The following is a 17724-nucleotide window of genomic DNA, read 5'->3' as shown; positions in this document are numbered from 1 at the left end:
GGCTCAGAAACTCTGGGAACTCTACGACCACAATGACACAAACTTGTCAGGAAACAAAAGCATGGGGGCTGCATTCAAAATATGTTACAGAACAAAAGTTACAATCGAGTTTTTTACTCCTCGGCGGCCTCCACCCGGAAGATGGACATCACGTAGTCCACCGCCCCCTGGCACTCCCGCTGAAGTCTCTCCTCGACTTTGGGTCTGGCAACCACGACCGCTTCCCAAACCAAGTCCAGGTTGAAGTTGGGGTCACGGCTACGGTAGCACGAAAGATATACTCCGCGTTCGCCCTCACCGCCTGCGAGACATCTTCCACGCCCCTCGACGCCAGGGTGGCTGGGAGCTCAAGGCATAGGCCCAGCCTTAGGCGGTGAGGTCATCTTTCAACTTGATCACCCCTAGCCCGAGGCTACACAGGGGATCCGCCAGCGCTCCGAAGGCCTCCCGGAGGATGCTGAGGGTAGTGCGTTCATCCTCCTTGAGCTGAGAGCGCTCGATGGTCAGCGCAGCCTTCTCTTGGGACAGATCGCCACACCTTCGTTGTAGCTCGGCCAGCTGCTTCTCCAGTTTAGCGCATCGGCTGGTCGTCGTCTCCTTCTCTTCGACCAGCTTGCGGACGGAAGCCAGGAAACAGCCGACCCATGAGAGCAAGTCGGGAGTTGAAATGGACTCCTCGATCGAGCCCGTGGGGCCTGGAGCCGTCGTCGATGCTCTGAGGGTCAAGGCCAATGCTGACAGAGGGGCCGGGGCATCGTCGGAGGGGTTGTCACGGTGGTCGCTGAGGGCCTGTGACAAATGAGCAAAGTTGCGGAATCAAGAAGAAGAGCAATTCAAATTATCTACACCTACCCAGAAAGGATTACCTCAGCGGCGGAGGATGGAGCACCAGCTTGGCCCTCATGAAATTGCCAGATCGGCCGGTCGGAGATTACAACCCTGCGAGTGGGCCACTGGCGCTTGGGGTCCCGCGGGGATGTTTTGACACCTCCGCATCTGAAAATCCTTTCGCCGCCCTCTTCCCTCGCTGTGTGGATGCTAGGCCTGTGGCAGTGGGGTAGGACCGCACTTGGCCAGGATGGGTCTGGTCGTCGGGCACTGGGTCGATCCCGGACTGATCGTCGGATGCCTGGTCAGTACCGGACTGGTCGCGAGATGCCAGGTCTGTCCTGGACCGGTCATGGGGCACCTGGTCAACTTCCTGCTGACCGACCTCACTCATGAGGCCGCCGCCCTCGACCACCACCTGACCCTATGAAGGTTGGCTGCCTCCCGGCCTAGTCGGGTGCGAAGCACAACTAGGACGGGGGACGTCCAGGGCAGGGGCAGACACTTCATGATCGATCTCCCGAAAGGCCTCATCGACCTCGTCGATTATTGGCCTCAGAGCATCGACTTGTACTGCTCGCGGGTAGCATGAAGGTACTTTTCCTCGCAGTCCGCCTGACTCAAGAGCCATACATGGCATTCTATCTGTTGAGATCCCTAAGATGCGCCTGTACTGCTCTCTACCATCCTCGATAGTTCCTTACGGCGGTGTCTTCAGCGGCTGCAGCTTGGACTCTGGTCTAATCCAGCATCACACGGTGGGCTCTCTCCCGTGTCTCTGACTTCTATGCCCTCTTGTGACTCACTAGAAACAACTTGTAGCTCTCATTATGCATGTGCTCTAAGGCATGGACGTACTACGCTATGACTGCTATAGTGGTGTGTCCTCCTCTTCCTCCTATCTTGCATCCTCCATGGTGGTTAAGCGTGCGCACCAAGCAGCTCGCTGGCCCATGGTAGCTAGAAAGTGCCTCATGGGAGTGTGTGCCACCTCTCAGACACGCCTCCTGCACAAGTGCTGAAGTGCCTCGTAGGCCGCCAACTGGTATGTGTTAGGGTACCGAACTCCGGTGGTGTTGACGTATCATGGCTGCTAGCTTGGGTGTCTCAGGCAGTCGAAGATCTACAGAAGAACCTGGCACTTCTGGGATCCATTCTCGTCATACTCACGTTTGGTGTACTCTAGACGCCGGTTGTACCCTATGCGGCAACAAGCTTTCCACAGCAACTTGGGAAAGCCCTTCACTCGCAGACATCACACTATGTTCTAGTCCTCATCTTCCATCTGCTGGGGAAAAGGGACAACTTAGAATCAGCATAATAAGTTTTCAAAGATAACAAGACAGATGACAAGTACGGAAGCAGTTTTGATAACATAGTTTTTTTTTTGGAAAATAGACAGACACGAGCAAGTCTATATTAAGGTCACGTCCTATAGCCAAGCATGGCTTTAATACCACTCCTGTAAGACCCCCACTCCTGAGATCTCCTGTGCCTCTTGTATCAACCCCTGGATTAAGTAGCTGATACGCACAGTGTAACAATTGTAGTATCACAGTCAAACTTAGTACATAACTAATATGATTCAGAGTATAAAAGGTTACTAATCGTATTGTACATTACAAATATGGCCAAAAGGCCAACAAAACATAACGGAAAGCAAAAGCCCAAGCCATAAGCAGCTTACGGTGCGAACATGGCTTTTAAGACTACTCTTCATCCTTGGCTTCACCTTCGGTGAAGTCGGCATTGGCTTCCTCATCTGAATGACAATAAGAGTGAGTATGAAAGGTACTCAGCAAGCCCTTTCCTACTTCAAGTGGTTGATATATGCATAAAGGGGTTAATTGAAGGAGAAGGCTTTACGATTTAGTTTTAAGCGTAAAACAGTTTATGTAAGTATTCAATTGTATCATCTACTATTGATTATAAAAAAGTTTAAAGTGGTTCAAAACTAGGTAACAAGCTATATCTGGTCATTTTTCGGTCCTAGGAGAGGTTACACCTCACTTCGCAGTCCCTATTATCACACCTGGTATACCTCTAGTACCACACAGCTCCTAGCGGATCGAGGCAAGAACCTCATCACACGGACATCTAGTCCACACCCTCACTCATCAAGACACACGCACCTAGAGTCTAGTCAAGGTGATTGCTACTTTCGCATGTCCATGACCATGGACACGGCTACTCGAATAGATTTGTGCTCTGCAGAGGTTGTACAACTTTACCCATGCGATATGCTCAGCCTCCAACCATTGCAAGCGGAGGAGCGAATCATACCGAGACCCTCCAAACACCTTTCCTACAATGCTTTTATATGAGATACGACATCAATGATTTCACAACCATCAAGGATTCATGGTATATGAGTAAACATTGATAACGATCAAGAGATATATCTGAATAGACATATTTTGAAAGCGACGTCTCTGGAGAGACGTATTCAATCCTAAGCATGCTAGATATCAAGGCGTCATCCGACGTTAATATAGATAGCGACAGATAAATCCTAGGGTGATATGTATTCTGGATGATGGTATTCAAGGTATGGCATGTGTTGATAGGATTAACTGTTACAAGCAGTTTATAAAAGCGCAATACATAGCACATACGATAATAAGTCCAGTTTTAGTTGATCATATAGATATTTGAAAACAATGGTTCAATATGATCAAGGAGATAGGACTTGCCTTCTCTAGAGTTTTCTTCAAAGCCTAGGTTGTAGTCAGGACCTTCCTCGCTCCTGATGCTTCCTGCGCCAATGATCAGTAATGAGCTATACTAGAGAAGAATCAAATTAACACCAAATGGAAAGCCAAATGAGCCATACTGGATATCACACCATGGTAGATGGGAAGATCCCGAATTTAGATGAATTTTGGAGAAAGAATCGCCGAAATCAGATGAGTTTATTCTCGAAAGATTTAATCTAAACTAAATCAGGAAATTACAAAATTGCACTATTCATAGGCAGGGCACATGGCTGGGATCCACTGTACAGAAGCCTGTGCCCACATGAATAGTGAATTGTGGGACCCACATGAACAGTCATAGATGGACCAAACTGGGCTTTGATTTCGGTTGGGCCTGGGCCTAGATGGGCTTTGCCATCTTGGGCTGTATAGTACTGGCCTGCTCAGGTTTGGGATGTCCAGATCGTAGGCTGCGGAGCTGGGCCAACCCACTGGGGTGAGGCTCGTGGTGGTTTGGGCTGGCCTAGCAGGATAGTGGCGCGCGGGCCAAGCCGTGGCCCACTTGACCTACTGCCAATCCAAGTGCGTGCGCAGGCATGCGAGCGAAGTAGAGCGGTGACGGGGGAAATCATGCCGGTGGTGAGCGATTCAGCAGAGCTACATCGGTGAACTCACCGGAAAAGTGCTCCCTTCAGAGTTCCCACAACGAGAAACTAACGACGGGCATCTACGCGTGACGGGGAACTTGGCTAAGGGCACATCGATGGCGGGCCGGGACTGGAGCGGTACTAGATGGTGGCTGGAGTGGACGATAGCGGTGCAAGAAAATTGAGCAGCACCTCCCCTAGTATACGCCTGATCTCCATGCAAGAAAAAGGAGCCGAGGGCTCCCTGGCTACTCAACACGATGGCTGAACCACATACAGAGGAACAGCACAGCAGCAGGGCTAAATCGTACGGTGCACGCAGCTACGTGTGAGAAGATGCACAGGGATGACGATACGCTACCTAGGAGGGTTCATGAGGGGCTGGAATGCTCACCGAGAGCAAGAATGGTGAGAAGTTGGATGGCAGCCAGTGGAGTGTCGAAGAGGCAGCGACGGAGTGGCTCAGTGTCTGGCACGGGCTGCCTCCCATCGGGCTTCTGGTCGACGGACGATGGCACAGGGATGGTGGTGTCCTCCTCGAGCCCCTGGGCAGCACGCGGATGATGGATCGATGACGGTGAGCTGTGGTGGTGTGGAATGGCAGTGGTGGTGGTGAAATGGAAAAAGGGGAAGAAGAGGGGTTGGGGTCACGCTATTTATAGAGGGGAAGGGAGCTATAGGGAGGCGGTGCGATCGCTTGCGTCACACGATCGACGGTGGCAACGTGGTAGTGAGGTGGCAAGACGACGCTGTCGGTGAATCAGGAACCGGGGGTCCCCAAATCCCGAGGCCAGGCCAGCAATCCGCCACGTGGCGTCATCCCGCGGAGTCTCCTCCGCGAGGTAAAAAAGACTAAGTCCCGGGAGAGGGCACTCAGGGCCACAGTCAATGGTCCCCGAGTACCCAAGTTCCCCGATGATCTGCGAAGTCTAAGTGCCGGGAAGAAAGTGCTCGGGGAGGTATATGGTGACCCCCGAGCACCCGAGTCCCCCGACGATCAGGAAAGCTAAGTACCGGGAGAAGTATGCCCGGGGCCGCGTGCGGTGGCCCCCTGGGCACTCAAGTATCCCGAGGACCCACTGAAGGAAGTTCCGGGAGAGAGTGCTCGGGGCTGCGTGCAGCGGCCCCCGATCACTCGGTCCCCCGAGGATCCGTACAAGCGTACCCGGGAGAGAGTGCTCGGGGAGGTGAACAGTACCCCCGAGCACTCGGTTCCCCGAGGATCAAGAAAGGGCATTCTCGGGAGAGAGTGCTCGGGGAGGTGAACAGTGACCCCCGAGCACTCGGTTCCCCGACAACTCAGAGAGCCCCCTGACAGTGGCCCCCGCAGGGGCCCATTGATGAGGTGTCAGCCAGTCAAAGGCCCAAGGCCGCATTTAAAGAGCGCGCGTGGCCTGTCACCCCCAACTGCTCCCGCCACGCTCGGTGTCAGTTCCTGCCACATTCTGACAGAAGGGCGCGGGGTCATTAAATGCACGGGTCCCATCCTGTGCCATCCGGCCCGTCTTGGGATAACGTCGTAAGGGCCGAGGCATTCCATCTACCGCGCTGCTGTGGCAGGAGAACAAGACAGGGCGGGCACGCCGAGCCGCTCTGCAGCTGCCCGGTGGGCCCTCTCCGCGGCGCCCGTTGCCAGTGCATTTATGGTGATGGATGACCGGGCGTGGGGCGCATTTTCCATCCCCGGTCACTTCGCACAGAGGCTATGATGACGCACTTTCCATTTATGGTATCTTGGAACTCGTGCCCCCCCCATTCGGGGCACGCTGCTGCCGGCGGGTATTTAAAGCAGCCGGCAGCACGGACAAAGACAAGTTTTTCAGGCTTTGAAATCTCTGAGAAAGCGGAGACAAGGCGAAAAAAAGATCAGAACAGGCTTTGAGTAGCGAAGAGAAGAGAAGATCGAGAGCACCCAAAGCCAGCAGATACACGCAGACCGAAGAACAAGGAGCCTCAGGCTCTAAGATAGACAAACATTCTTGTAACCAGCAACATCATTGAGGGACATTCTCAGGGCATTCAAAGTATCCATACAGGAGTAGGGTGTTACGCCTCCGTGCGGCCCGAACCTGTCTAAACACCAGCGCATTTACTCCGTTCCGCACTAGATCATTCCACCCCACCGGCCATTGCATTCATACCCATTTATTTCTCCGGCGAACATATTCAGGATCATCCCCCCGGCCGAATCTCTAAAAAGGGGTCCCTCAGGATCCCTGCGACAGGAATTAACCCTCCGACAGACGCCCACCAATTTTCCCATGGCATGGGATCGTTGTGTCGTCCACGTGCATGTGCGGGCGTGGTAGTCATGCGGTGCAGAGGCACCAGTCGACGCGAGCATGGGCGGAGAGAGAAGAGAGAGAGAGCGAGGGAGCGGAGGATGCGCGGGGATATTTTTGCCATATGGGGAAACGGTGGCAGGTGCGAGGCGAGCTGGGCTGAGTGCATCGCGGTGGTGGAGGAGAGGGTGACGGATGTCGGGCAGGCGACAGCAAGATGCACGTCACATGAACACCTGAGCACGGGCAGCGTGGGCTAGCACGCGCGAGCAAGCCGGTGTGAGGTGAGCTAGGCCAAGTGTGCACGAGCAGGCCGGTGTGAGGCGAGCTAGGCTGAGAGTGCGAGAGGGAAGGAACGGTCGGCTGGGCCGGATAGCTGGGCTGAGAAAGAGAGAAGGGAGGGGAATTTTGACCCGGGGTAAAAAGAAAAGGGAAAAGAAAAAGGAAAAAGAGAAGGGTTATGGGATAAATTCAAAAGAGAGTTTTTTTTTTTTTGAATTTGGATCTGAGTTTGGTCTTGACATACATTCAAATGGGGACATTTGAATTGTGATTTGGATTTGGATCTTGAGATCTTGAAGATAATTTGAATCAAAAGATTTTAATTCAAATTGGAATTGACCTGAATAGAATCTACGAATAGATTTGAAATTAAGAGATATGCAATTTCAATTCTCCACACAAAGAACCATAAAAACTATAAAAACCATAAGCCAACTCATATGAACCAATTCAATGCAGGGGTTTATTTAGAAATAACTCTGATGCATTTGGAATACTTAGCCCATTTAATGTATGTTTGAATGTATACATACTGATATATATACATTCATATACATATTTCCTTAATTCTAGTTAGCTTAATTATTCACAAAGAGTTTTAATTTGGAGTGAAATTTTCAATTAATTAACATATTAAAACTCAGGGTGTTACACTTACCTACCACCGGACATTTTAGTTAATTTTCTCCTCCATTCATCGAACGACCATGACACCTTCACAACTTAGCTTCGTCGTGATGCTAGCTCCGGGATGATACCATGTGCACTTCACCCCTCTACGGTTTTAAGGCCAAACCATGAAACCGTCTCGCATGCTTCTCAAAGCCTGATTTACAGTTTCTTGCTTTGACCTCAAACAAGCATCTTGATGTCAACGTGTATACTCCATCTTACGATCTTGACCATTGACAAGTCTCTCTCGTTCCCGATCCCTCAGGACGCCTTGTAACTTGCACCGGCATCCTCTTCGCTTGACTTTGTCAACATGCCATCTTCATCATTTCTTTTAAGCTTTGCTTGACTTTCATGTGCACAGCTAGGATCACCCTCGATTCCATCTGGCTTCCTCGATCGTCTGGCACCAAGCACCTCGCTTAGCCCCGATCATCCCACCGTCAGCCGCCAAGTTGCATCCATCACCTACACATCATGAGACAAACAGACATGTATCTCCAAAACATCATGTAAACTTATCACAAGTTAGTTCAAATCAAATCCCTGTTGAAAAAGATAGTCCAAAGAAAAACATGAACACTGGATCTTCCGATATGTATAGTCTCCGAACACCGAACCATCCAGTGAATACAATGATTTTTTTCTCTGGAAACCTCTTGGAAAACCCTCCGGTGAGTACAAGGTCCATCACCGGATCACCTGATGAGTACAACTGCATCAGACCTCGTTTTACAACATCTCTGTTAAATGGTCTGGTGAAGCCTTCGGTGCTCACACAGCTCATCATCGAACTGTTCGGTGTGCATCTTCTCTCTGACACCAAAAATAGGCTTCTCTATAATAATGTCCAGTGTTCACATCCCTTAAACACTGGACCATCTGATGCAATATTCAAACTTTACCACCAAAGAAAGAATACTCCAGCGTGCACTGCCTTTGATCATCAGACTATCCGGTGATGGACTATCCATATGAAACCAAGACTTAGTCGGATCAAGTGATTAAAAAATATAACATTAAAGCACATTTCTTTGTTTTTCTTTTTATCCTTAAGTTGGCTCTTATCCAAGTGAAGTATTGTGTGACTGGGTACGGCAAATACCTCGAGGCTTCAAGACAACCATATTGGATTATATTTTAGCACAAGAAATTTGATTTCTCAACATTATTCAAATTTGCACAAAATATCAAGTTTTCACATGATCAAGTCAAGTAGTGCCTTTGCGACACAAGGAACACATGTTCTCGCAAAGTTCTATCACGAGCTAAATATTTGACAAAGACAGAAAATATATTGTAATATTATTCAATCCACTATCTTGAACCAAGAAGCCTAGAACAAGATATTCATCAAACTTGCCTTAACACAAGCATTAATTAAGCCAAAACAATTACAAATATGGTGATTAAAAATGTAGCATTTCATAGTCTACATGATTCACAAAATTGCCAAAATTCATCTTTAGGAAGGCTAGCTAGCTTGAAATATTTCATGTCAAAGCATCAAGATGAGCCTAAGATTAAAAACTTGCTCCGCACAACTACTCAACTTAGTCTAAATTCAAAAGTCTAGTAATAGAAAATGCTAAAGACATATAATTTAAGCTTAACTACTATGATTATCTTACAACATGATATGCAATCCAAATGCAACAAAAGTAAGAGTATTTACAAGAGCAACTCCCCCACACACAATACGACAAGGATAGCACACTCTAGCTCACTCCTCAAATAGGCAAATCTTGTTGCATCTAGAGACTTTGTAAAAATATCAGATAGCTGGTGTTGGGTATCTATGTAGCTCAACTCAATGTCTCTGTTGTCATTCTGGTCTCGCAAGAAGTGAAATCTCACATCTATGTGTTTGGTTCTTGAATGTTGAACTGGGTTATTTGCAAGACTTATGGCACTGATGTTGTCACACAAAAGTGACACACTCTTGAAGTCTAACCCATAGACCCTCAAAGTAGCAACCATCCATAAAATTTATGAGCAACAACTAGCAGCAGCTACATATTCAGCTCAACAGTAAACTACGCAACGCTAGACTTCTTGCGAGAAGACTAACACACAAGAGAAGTATCTAAGAAATGATAAGTACCGGAGGTACTTTTCTTGTCAATTCTACAACCATCAAAATCCGCATCCGAAAAACCTCAAAGAGAAAGAGAAGAAGATGTAGAAAACCAAAGACCGTACTTGAGAGTGTGCTAGAGGTAACTTAGAATATGTTTCACTACTTGGCGGTGAGACATTCTCGCTGATGCCTGGAAACGAGCACACAAACAAACGGTAAAATGGATATCATGTCTTATCACCATCAGGTACAGGAGGGAGTCAATCATGCTCTTGTACTCTCGCTGGTCCACCTCCTCTCCATCTTCATCCAGTTTAAGCACGGTAGAGGTAGCTATTGGTATTGCTAAGGGCTTAGCATCGCTCATGTCGAACTCCTTCAGCAAATCCTTGGTGTACTTCGTCTAGTGGACGAAGGTACATTGCTTGCATTGTTTGATTTGTAGTCTAAGGAAGAAGATGAGCTTGTCCATCATCGACATCTTGAACTTCCTACTCATAGTTTTTACAAACTTGGCCACAAGTGCATGAGAAGAGTCACATAGAATGATATCATCCACGTAAATCTGAACAAGTAGTAAATCATTTTCATGCTTGAGTGAGAACAAGGTTTTATTTACTGATCCCATCTCATACCCATGTTCTAGCAAGAAAGACTTAAGACTATCATACCAAGCTCTAGGTATTTTCTTAAGCCCGTACAAAGCTTTCCGAATCCATTAGGGTGCTCAAAGCCAGGGAGTTGCTTGACATAGACTTCTTCTTCTATGAAACTATTTAGGAAAGTACTTTTGACATCTATTTGATACAACTTGAACCCTTTGGATGCCGAAAATGCAAGGAGGATCCTAATGGCTTCTAGCCTAGCTACCGGTGCAAAGGTCTCTCCAAAGTCTATCCCTTCTGTTTGAGTGAAACCTTGAGCCATAAGTCTAGCCTTATTTCTCACTACAGATCCATTCTTCTCCTGTTTGTTTTCGAAAACCCATTTTGTACCTATGGTGTGAATATTAGGGGGTGTCTCTACAAGGACCTAAACTTGGTTTCCCTCAAAGTTTTCTAATTTCTCATGTGTGGCATTGACCCAATTAGAATTAGATAAAGCTTGTCCAACATCATAGGACTCAAAGGAAGTAACGAATGCAAAATCAGTAAAATGAACATGAGAAGTAGATTTGGACCACGTTATCCTTTCATTGATGTCACCGATCATCATCTGTGAAGGGTATCGCTACTGGATGTGTTGAGCAGCTTCACGCTGCAAGATGATCTCCCCCTCAAACACTACTATTATAGGCTCGAAAGAAGCTGAAGTGGAAATAGAGGCTACAAGACCCTCTGCCAATGTAGAAGAGACAGGAACCAGCTCAGGAGCAAGTGTGCTAGAAGGTCACCATCTACAAAGATGATTTCTCTCATCTCTTGGTCACCTGCGCACACAAGAACAACACAAGCACACATGGTTGATTCATCAAAGGACACATCATAAGACCCCATGATGGTGTTAGTGTCAAGATTAAAGACCCTGTAAGAATGACCATGAAGTAAATACCCTAAGAAAATCCCATCGAAAGAATGAGACTTGAACTTGTCAAGATTATCACGCTTTAGGATGAAGCATCAACAGCCAAAAACTCTCAAATGTGAAACTTTCAGCATCCTCCCAAATCATAACTCATAAGATGTCAAATTCAAGATCAAGTGCAAGAAAATCTGATTGGAGATGTAGCAAGCGGTGCTAATAGCCTCTGCCCAAAATTTTCTAGGAGTCCTATGCTCATCGAGCATCGTCCAAGCCATCTCCACCAAAGTACGATTTTTCCTCTCAACCACGCTATTCTGTTGAGGATCGCGTGGGGTAAAAAATTGATGCTCAATGCCATATTCAAGACAAAGCATAAAAGAGATAGTTCTTGAATTCGGTACCATTATCACTACAGATTGTTTTCAATGTACCAGGAAGTTCCTTGTACAATCTCAAAGCTAAGCTCTAAAAGTATGAGAATACTTCATCCTTGCTCACAAGAAAGAACACCAAAGAGTAGCAATAGAAGTCATCACAATGACAAGAACATACCACTTTCTACCCATCGAACAAACCCGGGAAAGACCAACAATGTTCATATGGAGAAGTTCTCCCGGTCATTCAGTCATCACCAGATTGATTGGTGGGCAAGAGGCAACAACCATCTTGCCATACTGACAAGGAGCACAAACAAGATTCTTCTTAAACCTAAGCTTGGGCAACCCTTGGATCAAGCCTAGGGCACTCAAACGAGTAAGTAAATCAAAACTCATATGCGCTAACCTCGTATGTCACATCCAAAGCTCAGAAGAAGATTGAGCAATCAAACAACAAGAAGAACCAAGAGACTCAGAAAAAATATCTCTAAAAGCTCTCCCAACTCTGGAAATCCGGCAAATCAAAGCGCTTGAAAAATCAAAAACTCAAGAAGTATCACGTTTGAAATGGACTTCAAAGTCCTCATCCAGCAACTGAGATACAGAAAGTAGATTGTGCCCCAGATGCTTCACCAAAGCCACATCTTTGAGAGTTAAACTCGCATTCACCCTTACCATACCTTTAGCTTTCACCATTCCTTTCTAATTATCCCCGAAAATGATGTACTCGTGCTGCTTCATCGGGGATGAGACTAGAGAATCATGATGAATCTCTAGTCATATGGTGCGAACAATCGGAGTCGATGAGCCACTTGTTCTCCAGGCCTCTTCTTGCCACCTACATGTGAGAATAATAGTAGGTGGATGGTTCAGTACTAGGGTCAGTCATAAACTTTTTAGGAATCCAGTACTGGGTCATCCACCCTGAAGCAGTAAAAGTAAGTGCATGCAAATCAATACCAACACGCTAAGAGCGAGAACCACGGAAAGGAAAGCATGGTCCACCAAAGTGCTGGAAATCAAAGCCTCTTACATGTGATCTAAAACCATATGAGTCATGGTAAGATCCACGCTGGGCAAAACCTCTAGGATGAAGCTGAGGAGCGCTCGAGACTCATTTGTAAGAATGAGAAAAAGGCTCATGTATACCAAAAGAGGAGTGGTACATGTCCCTAGTACTCCACTCATACTCACACCGCTCATCCCTCCTATGGCGAAAGCAAAACCCAACTAAGTAAACTTCTCTATGGCAGTAGGTGCAGTGGTAGCGTCTCTCGTAAACTCAACTATTAGACACTCTAGGCTCTGTCACAGAAACTCTCACCTTAGGTTATGGAGCTTTCTTAGGTTGTGGTGCGGATTTCTTCTTGATGGGTTATGGTGTGGGTTTCTTCTTGATGGGTGGTGAAATGACATTAATCTTGAATTTTTTAGCTTCTAAGGTAATAGGTGTGCTGAACACAGTCTTACTCTTCCTATTGTAAGCTACCCTCTCAAACCTCAAACCAAGAGCCATAACCGCCTTGTCAGCACACATCTTGGTCTTGGCTAAGATCAAATACATTTTTTCCTTGCGCTCTAAACACTGCTTATCGGTGTATAGAATAGAGGCGTCCCCTATTCTGAGGGCCCACACCAGCTAATACCAGTTAGAAAAAGATTCTTTTCTGGTCCAGGATCCCACCGCGCGACCATTTTGCATCTTCGAGACAAGGATCCTTAACACATAAGGGATCCCACATGCACTCCTCCCTACCGGACAAGTCATGGCCGGTGCATTTGTGTCATGCCTCGTCCTGTAGCATTAAACATTACAAGATGGGCTCATGAGCATGTCAGACTGCTTCACAGGCTTGCGTGTGAGACCGGTGATGGGGCAGGGCACACCGGTTAACCAAGGTGACGTAGACGTGGAGGTGTCCAGTGGATGGGATGGGCTCATCTGCTTCATCAAAACAAAAAGGGGCACGCGTGTGCCACCCATTTTAAATAGCCTAGGGGTGGAGGATTTAGCTAATGTATGGGTCTTCAAAAAATGGCCCACTTGTAAAGTCTCTTTCTCTCTGGTATATAAAGAGAGGAGGACCCAGTTTGTAAAAGGATGGGGGAAAGAAGGATAAAAAAACTCATCTATAACCAGCTCATAAACATTGATAATAAAATACATAGGACGTAGGGTTGTTATCCTTATGGAGGCCTGAACCTGAAAAATCCTCGTGTTCTTGAGTTCATCATAAACACATGCACATTGCAAGCGTTATTCATGCGCCCATCGACCAGTACACTCCAGAATCATTGTCAGGAATTAACCCTCGACACTTCTCCACTAGAGAAATGAGGTACTCATTTTCAGTCAAGAGCTTATGAACTTGCCTTCTAACCCAGCTTAGCTTGTCCTAAAAGACAATGCGGGTGGAACAGTTTGGCTGCATGTCCTTCAAACACCCAGCACTCTCCAATCTAGATTCTAGCTCCTTAAAGCGTTTGTCTTTCTGTTCGACATTCTTTACAAGCAAAGGACAATTCTTGCAAGCACCTAATAGGGTAGACCTAGACTCCTCCTCAAAGAGCTTCTACTCAGCACTCTCAAGCTAATTGGCAATTTGAGCGTGCACATTCGGAAGCTCGGCAAATTCAGATATGATAATCAAACAACTCTCACATTCCTCAACGTCAAACCTAGACCTAAGCAATGCAAGTTCAGTAGACACAGACTCATATTTAGGCCTAAGTTTCTTCAACTCACGCACAACTTTCTTAAGTAACATATCCTGGCTAACGAGAGCATCATTCAAGGTATTGACTTAGATAGAAAGTTGGTCATAGGAAGGTGATACCTCGGAGGAATCGAGCTCGGAGTCACTATCGTTGTCATTGTCGTCCGCCATGAAGCAGAGGCCGATGAAATCCTTGTTCTTCTTCTTGTCCTTCACCTGCATCTCCTCTCCTCTGAGCTCTCCTCCTTGCTTAAAGAGGTGTCGATGTTGCTCTACGAACGCCCTCAAAGCCATCTCGACTGCCTTCTTGGCCATTTTGTCACGGTTCTTATTGAAGAAGGGCTTCTTGTTCTTCTTCTTATGCTTTTCGTAGTCGTGGTCACAGTCTTCTCTCTTCTTAATCTTGGGGCAATAGTCACAGTCTTCTCTCTTCTTAATCTTGGGGCAATCCGCCTTGAAGTGAGTAATATCACCACACTCAAAACAAGCACGAGAGCCCCCTCTCCTCCGATTTCTTCTATTGTTGTAGAAGCGAGTGAACTTCTTTACAATGAGCACAATATCCTCATCATTCAATGCGTCCACCTTCTCTTCTGTGATAGAAATCAAGAAAGACAAAGCAAATTTACTCGGTGAAGTGTTAGCACAAGAGAAGCTAGCTCCAGCCTGATTGCCACCATTAGATTCGGAAATCAACACTATGTTCGGATACAGGGGGTTTCTGAGACCTAATCGAGTCGTCTTGGCTATCTCGGTGGACTTGAGCTTTCTGAAGAGTTCATCACAAGTTAATGTGTTATAACTTGGTGACTCTTCAATGCTCGAGATCTTCACTTCTCATATGCTACGATTAAGAGCATAAAAAAGCTTGATCGCCTTCTCATGATCAGAGTAGGGAAAACACCAATGGATCTAATGTTACTAATAATTCTATCAAATCTAGCAAACATAGAATCCACAGATTCACTGGGTCCTTGTAAAAACATTTGATATTCTTAGTTGTATGTGCTTTAGCGTCTAGCCTTAATATGATTAGTGCCTTCATAAAAGACACATAGAGTAGACCAGATCTCCTAGGTAGTACAGATGTACTGAACCCTGTCAAACTCATTCCAACTCAAATTGTGAATAGAATATTTCTGGCCTTGTTGTTGGCCTCATACTATTCAATTTGATCCTGAGTCGTTCGAGCAGCAAGAATCTTATAGTTGTAATCAACTATTTTCCAAATTGCACTTCCTTAGCTTAGAAGATAAGCCTTCGTGCACACCTTCCAGTTTGAAAAGTCTCGACCATCAAATAACGAAATCTTTCTACATCTCGCCATTATCGCTTACAGATCACACAGCTGGTTAAGATAAATAAGTAATCAAACAAGCTCTAATACCAATTGTAGGACTAGAGATTGGCCACTAGAAGGGGGTGAATATGCGTCTCAATAAATTTCTTTCGAAACTAATGGTCTTCTCCTACTTAGTCACCCAACACATCTGGAAACCTTAGCGGAAGCATAAACACTAGATGGACTATTTAAGAAGGGAAGTTCCGAGGCAACATGACTCCACGGATGGTATATGACTCATAGGTTCTATTCAAGATCATTCCATATGGCTTTTGTGCATAAAAACTTGCAACTTTGAATCAGTACAAGCTACCTAGAGAAAAAACCCCAAGTTGATGGAATAGAGACAAGGGAATTCAATACCTACTTGTACACATATGTATGCAAATTTTATGTCTCTAACAACAAGGAGAATAGCCTCAACAAGGTGAAAACATTCAACTCAAACAGAAAAACGAAAATCAACTTGAAAGCCGGAAAGACTTGCACCCGAGGCAAATGCGAGAAAATAAACTTCGTTAAGCACAGAGGTCAGCCCTATTTTAGGAAGATTATAGAATATTTTCCTCTCACAAAAGTTCTAACTTATTACAAAGGCCAAGTCTATTTTCTCCTCTCCTCCAAAACCTATCACAAGGCTCTCAAATGGCTGGCTCAGCCCTTTCCTAAGCTCTACCCCTCTATTTATAGGCCTAGGTAGGTAGCTTAGCCCTTAGCCGATATCGACATGTGTACTCCGTCTTGTGATCTTGACCGTCGGCAAGTCTCTCCTGCTCCTGATCCCTCGAGCCACCTTGTCACTTCCACCGGTATCATTTTCGCTTGACTTTGTCAATACGTCATCTTCATCATTTCTTTCCAGCTTTTCTTGACATCCATGTGCACATCTAAGATCATCCTAGACTCTGTCTAGCCTCCTCAATCGTCTGGCAGTAAGCACCTCGCTTGGCCCCGATCATCCCCCGTCAGCCGCCAAGTTGCATCCATCACCTACACATCATGAGACAAACAAACATGTATCTCCAAAACACCATGTAAACTTATCACAAGTTAGTTCAAATCAAATCCCTATTGAAAAAGATAGTCCAAAGAAAAACATGAACACCAGATATTCTAGTGTTTATAGTCTCTAAACACCGGACCATCTGGTGAATACAATGATTTCTTCTTTGAAAATGTTTGGAAAACCCTCCGGTGAGTACAATTGCATCATACTTCATTTTGCAACATCTCTGTTAAATGGTCCGGTGAAACCTCCGGTGCTCACACAGCTCATCATCGGACTGTACGGTGTGCATCTTCTCTCTGACACCAAAGACAAACTTCTCTGGAAAATTATCTAATGTTCACATCTCCTGAACACTAGATCATCCGTTGCAACATTCAAATTTTTCCACCAATAAAAAAATACTCTGGCGTGTACTGCCTCTGATCACACCAGATCATCTGATGAGTATAATTTTCTTGGACTCAGAGATAAAAACATAAAGTCCTAATCTTTTTTACTTTAGGTCAGACATAATTATATTTGCAACATATAGACATGCTCAGCAATTCCAAATCATCAAATCAAATCCACAAACTTGTCAATCACTCAATACATATAAACTAAGCGCATTTCAACTCTTTCATCAGTATGGACCAAAGGGTTAAGAACTGGGTGTTCAAGTTTGTAATGTATCGTGCATCCAAGTTTCAGTAATTAGAACGGTGCAAGTATGAGGACAATGGTACCATTTGTAGCCGCCAGTCTCAAACTCCGGTGAGTAGCACTGTTCCTTCAGATCTAAGAAGTCGTCAATGACCCAGGTGTAGACTTCTCAGGCGCTGATGCCATTTGTCTTCTGAACATCATGCAGTGTTTCCAAATTGTGGTTGGCTTTAGCAGTGGTGAGCTTGATGAGCTCCACGCCGAAGACGCTGCTGTCACCGACGATAAAGCCAAAGGAGGGATTCTTCAGTGTCTCGACGAGGATCATGCATGAGACTCCAGATCTTCTTGTTTCTTTAGTCTAGAAATGGTGGCTAACTGCAACAAGGCATAGTAATGCTAAAACATTTGACTGAAAGTCTGAAACTTTTTCTTCAGAGACATCTTGTTTTTCTTCAGAGGCATCATGCTACTGAAGCAAATAGTGCAGTATTAGTTTAAGGTCTGTTTGGTAGAGATCCTTCTAATCTAAATTTTATGTGGGAAGTGATTTCTCTGAGGGGAGTGATTATATGACTAAAAGTAATTCTCTAAGATAAACTCTATAAAGGAAGTGATTTTAAGAG

This window comes from Phragmites australis, chromosome 24, assembly GCF_958298935.1.
Source record: "Phragmites australis chromosome 24, lpPhrAust1.1, whole genome shotgun sequence".
NCBI lineage: Eukaryota > Viridiplantae > Streptophyta > Magnoliopsida > Poales > Poaceae > Phragmites > Phragmites australis.
This window is presented reverse-complemented; position numbering follows the sequence as displayed.